We start from the raw sequence: 11,155 nt of genomic DNA, 5'->3' as shown, positions 1-11,155 counted from the left end.
TAGATATTATAAATGATTTGTGTTTCACAGATGAGGGAAATGAGACACATTGTAATAACCTGTATAAAACCTCAAGGGACATCAGAAACAAGATTCAAACATAATTTTCTGATCCTTGCTTTTTTCCCAGCATAAGAAAATGTGGTCATAAATAATCCCAAAATTGAGGTTGGCCGGGTTAACCAACCTGTTTTTTCCTGACTCTTCTTTTCTTTAGGCCACAGTGTGTAATGACCAGTTTCTTATACTTCATGCATTACCTCAAAAATAGGGCCCCTTCCAACCGGCCCCACATACTCAGTCCACTATCTTAATTCATTCACATCTATCCTCTCAACACTAGAACTAACCTGGCTCTTTTCTAATCTTAAACTCAACCTAGTCTGCGCTCCTCAAGCCGAATTCCTTTAGTCTCCTTCTGCCTGGACTAATCTAACAAATTGGCTTCAATTAGGAATGATTAATAATATAACGATATAGTTATTCATTCCACAAAATGTATTTTTCTTCCAAGGCTTGTAATAATTTGTTCTAAAGAGTCAGTTAGTTTGGGCATTCTCTATGTCAAGCCAATCTTCTCAAGGTAAGATGTTTTGAGCATAAAAAACATCTGGTACCACCCTTCAGTTGGGTGACTCCACCCCACTAGATGTTAGGCCCAAACTCAAGTTTATACACTGATATCCTCCTTGGCCCTTAGTGATCTTCTGTACTTCACTCAATATCTCTACTGAGGCGGGGTGGAGGCGCCGGGGCGGGGGCTGTGAGGCCCGGCGCACACACACCCCCACCCCCCCCCACCCCCCGGCCCTGAGAGCGAGCACAGCGCCGCGTCCGCTCCTCCTCTCGCCCATCGAGCACGACGTTCGGGCGGAGCTCTCGCCTGCCTGGCCAGGGGCGCGCCATGGACCCCAGGCAGCACTCGCTGCCTCAGCCGGCGCCCCAGGGCCCGGGGCAGCCGCCCGCGCAGCCCGCTCTGGGCCAGGGCCCGCCGTCTGCACGGGGGCAGGCGGCTCCTCCAGCGTCCCAGGAGGCGCCGCAGGCCGCCGCCCCCCCCCCCCCCCCCCCGCCCCGGCCGGCCACCAGATTGTGCACGTCCAGGGGGACGCGGAGACCGACCTGGAGGCGCTCTTCAACGCCGTCATGAACCCCAAGATGGCCACCGTGCCCCAGACAGTGCCCATGAGGCTCCGGAAGCTCCCCGACTCCTTTAAACCACAGGAGCCCAAATCCCACTCCCGACAGGCCAGTACCGATGCAGGCACTGCAGGAGCCCTGACTCCACAACATGTTCGAGCTCATTCCTCTCCAGCGTCCTTGCAGCTGTGAGCCATTTCTCCTGGGACGTTGACCCGCACTGGAGTAGTCTCTGGCCCAGCAGCTACACCCACTGCCCAACATCTTCGCCAGTCTTTTTTTGAGATACCTGATGACGTACCTCTGCCAGCAGGCTGGGAGATGGCCAAGACATCTTCTGGTCAGAGATACTTCTTAAATCACATCGACCAGACAACAACATGGCAGGACCCCAGTGTTGAGAGCAATGTTACATAGTTCTAGGGAAAAGTTATTTGGTTGGCCTCGTTCTCTTGCCTACAGCCCAGCTACAGAGTGACTCCGGTTTGGCCACCGGTCACAGCTGAGACTTCGGTGATCCAGTGGTGCTGTGATTCTCCAGGGCAAGAAACATCCTGGGAGAACAAACATCTGCTCAGTTCCTCATTGTTCTTGGACTGTTAACATCTTGTTTACCCAAGATGTACTGAACTCTCTGCAAGCTTTTTGTTACACCTTATTGTTTATCCCAATGTGAACTATTGAACTGTCTGTAAGTCATTTGTTGCATTTGTTTCTCCAGATGTACTGAATTCTCTGCAAATCATTTGTTACGAGGTAATGAATAAAAGGTGTGGTGGGCTGGGGGCTTTGGTCTTTGCTGCCCAGAGAGAGCAGCACTGATCAGACCCAAAGCTCAGCTTCTTCTCAGTCTCATTTGTCTACCTTTTCTGTAATTCGCCGTGTGCTGCCGTGGCTCGCAGGAGACCAGAACTCACTGCAGAAGTTCTGGTAACGTCCCCTTCCCCTGTTCCCTACACATTAGAACTAAAATGAGAATTATGCCTAAGAAGGATGTACATAAATTATCACCAGTCATCACAAAGGAGATGGATGATTGTTATATTGTAAATTCAATAAGACTTTTTATAGAGTGATTCTCAGCAGTCTTAGCTTATAATCTCAGAATCATTTTCTGTTTACATCTAAACAAAGTAGTTTATATTAAAAATACTTATTTTTTGCAGAATGAAATAATTTTTACTTCTAAACATATATTTCTTGTTTAAGGATATATTAAAAATTCATAAAGAATAATATTTTATTTCATTTTTGGAGTTTCAGATATTTAAACAAAGTAGTTTATAGAAAAAGTATATATAACTATGTTAAATTAAAATCGTAAAAAAGGCAGCACCCTCTACTAATACACAACTTGCTTCCACACTTTTCAATGAACAAAGAATACGTGTATAGTTGTATGTGTATATGTACATATAGAGAGTAGAAAATAAAAGTATATTCACAAATGCATGAACTGTTTGTCTGTATACATATATTTACATATATGACTAAATACCCAAGTGGAAGTCTACTGTAAAAAGTATCTTTAAGGGCTGGGATTTAGCTCAGTGGTTCCAGCGCCTGCCTCGCAAGCGCAAGGTCCCGAGTTCGATCCCCAGTACCAAAAAAAAAGAAAAATATCTTTAAGTTTGTTTTATTTTTAAAATTTATTTTAGAGATGCTTTTATTGAAACATATAATCTACCACCAGTTTTAGAGGTCTACATAGTATTGGTTGTCTTAATGTCATGATTTGTTTAACTATGACATTTAACTTGCTTTTAGTCATTGTCTGTATTTAAATTAATCCTGTACCTGGGTAGGAAGAATCAACATAGTGAAAATGGCCATACTTCCAAAACTGCTATATACATTCAATGCAATCCCAATTGAAAATTCAGCAGCATACTTCATGGACCTTGAGAAAATAATCCAAAAATTCATTAGGAACAAGAAAAGACCTAGAAGAGCAAAAGCAATTCTAGGCAACAGAGACATGGCAGGGGGTATCACAACCCCCAACTTGAAACTATACTACAAAGCTACTTTGATAAAAACAGCATGGTACTGGCAAAGAAACAGATCTGAGAACCAGTGGAGCACATTAGAAGATGCAGAAACAACTCCAGACACACTCAGCCACCTCATTTTCAACAAAGGAGCCAAACATCCTCACTGGAGGAAAGATAGCCTCTTTAATAAATTGTGCTGGAAACATTGGGTTTCAACTTTCCAAAGATTAAAACTAGACCTATATCTCTCACCATGCACTAAGCTATAATCAAAATGGATTAAAGATCTAAATATTAAAACAGAAATGCTGAACCAGCTGGAACAGAGGTTAGGTAGAACTCTTGAAGACACTGGTATAGGAAAAGACTTTATGAACAAAACCTCAGTTGCCTGGGAACTAGCACAAACAACAATACTTGTTACTCAGCAAGAGAAACCACCAGCAGTGTAAAGCGACAACCCACAATGTGGGGAAGAATTTTCACCAGAATATGTAGCAGACAAAGGTCTACTATCTACAATCTATAAAGAACTGAAAAACATCAGACCTCCCAAATTTAAAGACAAAATCTGAAAATGGGCATCTGAAATGAACAGACATTTCTCAGAAAAAGAAGTAGAAATAGCAAATAAACATAGGAAAAAATGTTCAACATCACTGGTCATTGGAGAGATGCAAATGAAAACAAGGCTGAGATTCCACCTCACCCCAAAAAGAATGCCTGCTATCATGAAATCAACCAATAACAAATGCTGGCAGGGTTGTGGAGAAAGAGGAACACTTCTCTACTGCTGGTAGGAGTGTAGGCTGGTGCATTACTGTGGAAATCAGTATGGAGATACCTCAAAGAACAAAGATTGGAAGTCCCATTTGACCTAGCTATTCCCCTGCTGGGTATCTCCCCCAAAGAATTAAAAGAATCATACCAAAGTGATATATGTGCACCCCTGTTCATAAAGACAGAGTTTATAATAGCTTAAACTTGGAATCAGCCCAAATCCCCATCAACTGGAGACTGGAAAAGAAAGTGTGTTTTTTTTTTATAAAATGGAGTACTACTCACCATAAAAAATGAGAAACTAGAGACATTTATAGCTAAATGGATGCACATTAAGGCGATGCTCTTAAGTGAAATAAATAGGATACACATGTGTAAATACCAAATAGTTTCTCTAGTGTGAGAAACTGAAAGTGTAAATAAGGACTAAAATGTGTAATAGATAATGTGAAATAGGACGAAAATGTGCAAAGGGGAAGGGGAAGTGGGAGGGCTAGGGGAAAGGAAAGAAGGGAATGGAGTTAATATGAGAAAATGAAAAAATGGAAACAAAGTCTTTGTAAATAAGGAGGGGTTGAAGGGTTGAACGGAGGGCAGGGGAGTGGGGAAAAAATAAGAACCAAGAGAGATTATGTAAAGATGCAAATTTCCAATGATGGATGTCATTATACTGTATACATAAAATGTACCAATAAAATTAATTTTAAAAAATAACAAATCACAAACATACAAAAATTAATTAATTTATGCTGCAATGTGTATTCCTATACACACAACTTTTTTCATGTCTATAAAATATTTATAAGCCTAATTTCTAAAAATAGAAATGTTAGATGAAAGATGTATGTATCTGAAGGTATTTGTTAGGTACTGCTACATTGCACCAAAGAGGTTGCACCCATTTGTATTCTAAATGAGAGTATCTGAAATTATAATTCTGCACCCTGGATCCCTTTCTCCTTGAAATTTGTTAGTTTGTTTATCTAACACATTTTAGATGACATTTCAATAATGACTGATTTTGTATTTCTTTAGTCAGAAGAATATGGAGATTTAAAAAATATATTGATGAGCCATTTATATTTCCTTTTCTGTAAAATATCTGATCAAATGTTTACCTGTTTTCTCCAAGAGATTGGAGCATCTAGTAGAAGCAAGAAATTCACTAGAATCCCAACTGGCACCTTGTTAGGAATTATCTCAGCTTGATGATAAATAATCAAGAATTTTGTACTATTTAAGAAACTCCAAGACTAAATTTGTAGAATTTTGCCTCCACACATATCCATTTGGAGATGACAATTCCCAGCATGATGAATGGCTCTAGGAATGAGAAGGAGGTCCGTGAGGAAGAGGAGAAGAGGACATTGAAGAATAGATTAATGAAGGATGAGGAAATATGAAAGAATAGGAAAAGGATAAAATAAAAAGAGCAAAAAGATGGGGAGAAATAAGGAAAGATGCATGGAGAAGTAGAGCAGAAAGGAAGGAAAGTTGATCTGTGTCTAAGCCAATTTCTGTATCTTAGGAGTAGTGTTGTTAATAGTATGAAAAATGGTTTTATGTAGAGTTTTTCTGAACTTTGATTTTCAGGCCATGAGTTGAAATATTGTGAGCTTTAGTGTATAATCAGCAAATATACCTTTTCTTCTCATGTTAACATCTGTAAGTTTATAGTTTCTGGGATGTATAATTTTCACTTTATTTGTATTTGTCATATTCTGTTTATTTAAATTAATATGTAGGCACAATTTGGACATCTTAAGATAACACATTATAATATTTTCCAATAGATTCTTTTTATGTCCTTGTATTCAAATTATTATGGCTCAGGTAAAAAAACAGATTATGTTGTATTCCAACTAAGAACAAAGAGTGTACTAGGAAAACTCACTTCATTGCTATAATTTCAGAATTAAAGAAGGAGCTTGGTCACTTTTATGTAACTTACAAAGCTTATCAAGTTTCATAAAACTCTGATTATTTTAATTGGTCATCCTTTATTTGATGCTTTTTTCTAATTACTGTATTTAGTATTTCTGTTTTATTAAGTACTATGACAGAAGCAGAAGCAGCATGAGGTCCATACTTTATCCACCTGTGCTTTGCAAAAATCCATGACTTTTCCAAGAACAATGGATCTCTGAAAAAACAAAATTAACTGCTTATTAAGCTGTAGCTGTAAGACAAAAAATAATTAGTGGCCTTGGGAAAGAAGGTAAAGATAATAAATTAAAAGGAAAAAAATTTAATTGGCAGAAAAGTGTTGAAGAATTTTGAAAGTATTTACAGAAATCATCCAAGAAATTAAATTATAAACCTTCACTAAATCAGGGTCAGAAAATATAACAATTTTTTGTGATAAAGTTGGTAAGATTTTTAAAATATTAAGCTATTGGAGACTTCATTGAAGTAACTGAGAAATGATAATTGTAATAAATACAACAAAGGGAGTTGGTTTGCACAGTAAAATATTTTGTTACTTAGATATCTTTTCAATATTATCTAAGTATAGCACTTCATAGATGAAAAAAGAACCTGCTGTTAGGTTCATGTATCATTGATTTAGTTGACTGCTCTGGCTTTTGAATTATAAATGTTTGGGGGATTAACTTAAAAAGGTAAATTCTTTTTCCTTTCTTCTTTTCAAACCAACATCCATTGGCAGATTCTCACCATTCTTTATACTACAGAAGAGTCATCTAGCATTGCTCCAGTCTATGAACCTGGTCAAATAAATATTCTTCTGTTAGAGTACATTTTAGTTTTCAGTATCAAAACAAAATTGTATTATCACAAATTTAATTGAAAGAGGAAACCCAAGAGGAACCTTTGAAGAATATTTTATAATTTATCAATTAATCAGCATCTTCTTTTTCATTACCAGATGTGTACTATGTTTATACTATGGTCTCTAGATAAGTGTGTTCTAAAGGTCTATGTGTTTAAGCATCAATCCCTGGGAAGTTCTATTAGGATGTGGGGAAATCTTTAAGAGGAAGGCCCTAATGAGAGGTCTGTAGGTGATTGGAACCATGTCCTCAAAGGTTATGTGGGTCCTTTAGTAGCCTTTTTGCCCTCTTTCACTCCCTGACAAGGATGTGAGTAGTTTTGCTCCTCTGCAGATTCCTGCTATGATACGCTGTCTCTGCTACAGGCTCAAAAACAATGGGGCCAACCAGTCATGGCCTGAAATCTCCAAAGTTGAGTCAAAATAAACCTTTTCTCCTTATAACTGATTATCATGTATATAATTTACAGTGATGGAAAGCTAACAATATTTTTTACTTAATATCAAGTTTTTGTTAATATCTCAGAGAAAATTATCTTTAATAAATAAGCCCTCTTTAACAAATAAATCACTTCCTTTTCATGTAAAGCTGTTTATTTAAGCTCCACATTATTACAAAAATTATTAGAAGTAAGTATGACTGATGTATTATCTTAAAGAAAACTCAGGACTATACTGACATTTGAACTTCATAAAGACTTATTTAGGACAACTAATTTAGAAAGTATCAAAAATTTAAACAACTAATTTAGAAATCTAGTATATATTTACTATTTGAGAGAGCCAATTTTAGTATGAGGAAAGAAATAAGAGAAATAAAATTCAAGTTTTGTTGTTATTTTTTGCCTATATCACTAAACTAATAAATGGCCTTGAGAACATCACTTTACCTATCCATGTACTTCATGTGTAAAATAAAGGAGTTATACAAATAATTTTTACCAAAGAGAGTTCCATGCACTGTTGTATAGAAAAATGTTTGATACAAATTTCCTTCTTGAAAATTCACAATATGTAGTAACATAGTAATGATCCAGAAAAATCCTTCACAAAAGAGATCCATAGAATATTGCATAGCCCTTTGTTCCCAAGGTTATATGATCTATAATTCCCCTCAAGAAAAAAAAATTAATGCATCCCTACAGTATTTCTTGATTTAAAAAAAACAGACAAGGGAATCATCAGTCCTTTTTAGCTCTAAAATTTTACAAGGTAGAAGTTATGCAACTGACACATCATACACTTGAATACTGAAATGTAACATTGTAATTTTGAAAGTAGCCTTGGGAGTCAGTCATAATAATTGTGTACATTTATGTTTCAGAATTTTAAAAAAAACCCAAACCAACAAAAATAATTGTGTAACAGAAATTTATATCAAAGTTAATTCTAATCATACACTTTCAGTTTTCAGCATTCAAATTTGGATGTTTTCAGCATAATATGCTCATAGAATACCACAGTGGGTGACTTAAGCCAAGGCATAAACATATCTATTTAAAACCAGCATTTTTTACAAATGATAAAATGCATTTTAGAATTCTGTTTTCCAAAGAAACAAAGCAAAGCAGTACTAAAGTAAAATATTAACAAATAATAAAAATATTTCCTGTACAAAAATCTCGAATTCTTTCTTATATGCTTTCCTATGGTTTGCCCTCTGTGAGTGTATTTGTTTCTTGTACGTGCATCAAAAAATCTCTTCTAGTCACTTATACTACTGGTTCTTAATTATAGAACACAGATTCCACTGAGAAGAGATCTCTGGATGTTAAAAGCTAATCAGATAATCTCAGAAAGTCCCTTCTGACTGTCATTTAACACTTAATCATGCTTTAACCATAAATTAAGCATTCAGCTTCTGCAGATTTAGAGTAGTTTGGAGGTATAGGCTTACTATTTACAATTTTGACCTGTTTCTAGGCAGTCTAGACCATTCACAGAAAATGAAAGCTTAAATGAATGATACTTAAATGTAGGTTAATGCAAATTTAAATTGGTCTTTCATTCACTGATAGCAAGTTTCTACACATTTGTATATAGCATCTTTTAGTGATTGTAGCCTTCCTTTCAGATCTATCAAAAGTCAGATCTACCCTATCTATGCTCCTTTGTAGTGTCCTTGATGAGGCTAGAACACTTGCCCATACTTAAGTGGTAATGGACAAAGGGGTTTCATAAAGAAACCCTAGATCAAACTCTAAATTCACAGGCATCATAGTAGACTAGTTGGCTTCATGGAGCACCACTCAGGCAGCAGTAGTTAGCTTTCCTCATCCCCTTAAACAGCCTCATGTTTAAGAACATACAGGTAACTTGATTTTTATGATAGCTGCTTAAGCCATCTTACTTGGCAAATGAATCTTTACCTCTTGAATTGTACAAAAAAATCTGAGTTTGGTTTTTGAATTGTTAATAACAGTTGACTGAAGTAAGAGAATAGGAAAGGTGGAAGGACATTAGAATCATCAGTCAACTAAGTGACTTGTTTAGATATACAAAGCTCAGTCCTTAGGGACCACTACTTTTGCTCCAATCTTGTAACAAATATTTCCTTTCTTCTTTTCTAAATTGAAAATTTATTTTCATTAGTATATGTTTGCTGGGCATAATGATTACATTCATGGTGAGAAGTTATGTGTCATTGTGGGTAGTTCTCTTTTCTTCTTCTTCTCCTCTGTCCCCCTTCATCTCTTAGTCCCCTTTCTTTTTACCAAAGATCTATCTCCCTGTTTCCTACTATCTATCTTTAATTTTGGTCTTTAATTTATTTGTACTTTGGGTTTCTCATATAAGAGAAACCATATGATATTTAAGCTTGTGTGTCTGATTTATTTCACTTAATATTATGGTTTCAAGAAGCATCCATTATCCCACAAATAAATGAATTGTATTCTTCTTATGGCAGAGTAGTACTCCATTGTATATAAATACCACATTTTCTCTATCCATTCACCTGTTTATGGACATATAGTCCACTTCCAAGATTTAGTAAATTGTTCCCAGTCAAGCTTCTATATAAAACCCAGTTCCAGATGACAGGCTGTCAGTCTCTGAAAGAATATCCAGATAAATGGCCATATTCTTGACCCACAAACACTGTGAGAAAATAATTGTGTTGTTTTGAGCTGCTAAATTTTGGGGTGATTTATTATTACACAGTAACAAATAACTTATACATCATCTATTCCACATTGTCACATTGATATTAAGTTTCCTAGATTCTGTGTAATTTATCTAACTTTAGTAACTACTTTTTCCTACCTTGAATTTTTGTTCTCCTTAATTTTCAGGGATCCTCTGCCTAATTCTTTACACTTATCTTTGGTCATCTGAACTTCATCCACTGGATTCTCTCCTGTCCACACTACACGGGAGACAGCTTAAGAGTTCGTCTGTTTCCTTCCTCTTTTGCACTATGTCTTCTCTTCTTAAATATCAGACTCCTGTGTTTTGAACTAAAAATCTTCATTTGAATACAAGACTACTATATCTAATTATCACTATACATCTCTACTATATGTACAAAATTAAGTGCCCTGTTAATCCTCCCCACAAATATATTTTATTAGCCATATCTAACTAGTTATTAAATGCTTGGCACTTCCATCTCTTGTCTCTGGTTATAGCCACATTACCTCTTGCTTAAATTCATTCTGTACTTTCTAACTAAATTCCTACTAATTTATCTTCCTAATGTCATTCTGGATAGAGATAAATCTGATCACGTTACAGCCCTGCATAAATTCTTCAATGACCTTTAATAACCATAGATTTTCTTTTAAAGTTCTCTGTGTACTCTCGAGATTTGTATGTTGCAACTACACTTCCTTCCCCATTTTCTTGATGCCATCAAACTATTTATTATTGCCTGAACACAGTTATTCCTACTATATATTCTATTCCTCTCTTACACAATTACTTGGAAAACCTCAACAATTTAACTCTGCTATCCTTTCTATTCAGTTTAGTTGAGTTAAATAAGTATGTAAGTATCAATTATATATCTACCAGGAATGACACTGAGTCCTAGCAAAACTAAAATGATCTAATAGAGTATTTAAAAAATGTGAAACTCAATGCCAGCACCATGCCCAGAAATTAGAGCCATTCACCCAGGTAGGAAATTCCAGGAAAACCTTCTGAAGGACATTGTCATTACTTAAAAGTAAGACACTAATGAGCAGGATGATTTAAATATTCAAGCAGTTTATTTTAAGCTTAAAAGTTGAAAATAAATCTGAGTTGTCCCTGTTGCTTCAGCAACTAGTATGATTTAGGTCATTTAATAGATGCTCAATATTTTTTTATTTCAAGTCAGCTTTATTGAGTATTTTTTAATTTAAAGTCAGTTTTATTGAATATTTGTTTTTTAGTTAAAGTCAGGTTATTTTTATTTAAAGTCAGTTTTTATTTAAAGCTAGATTTGATTTTATACAAAGTTGCTTATAGT

Source organism: Heterocephalus glaber, unplaced genomic scaffold (genome assembly GCF_053883595.1).
Source record: "Heterocephalus glaber isolate CG9 unplaced genomic scaffold, H.glaber_assembly_v1.0 deba00001454, whole genome shotgun sequence".
NCBI classification, from domain to species: domain Eukaryota; kingdom Metazoa; phylum Chordata; class Mammalia; order Rodentia; family Bathyergidae; genus Heterocephalus; species Heterocephalus glaber.
This window is presented reverse-complemented; position numbering follows the sequence as displayed.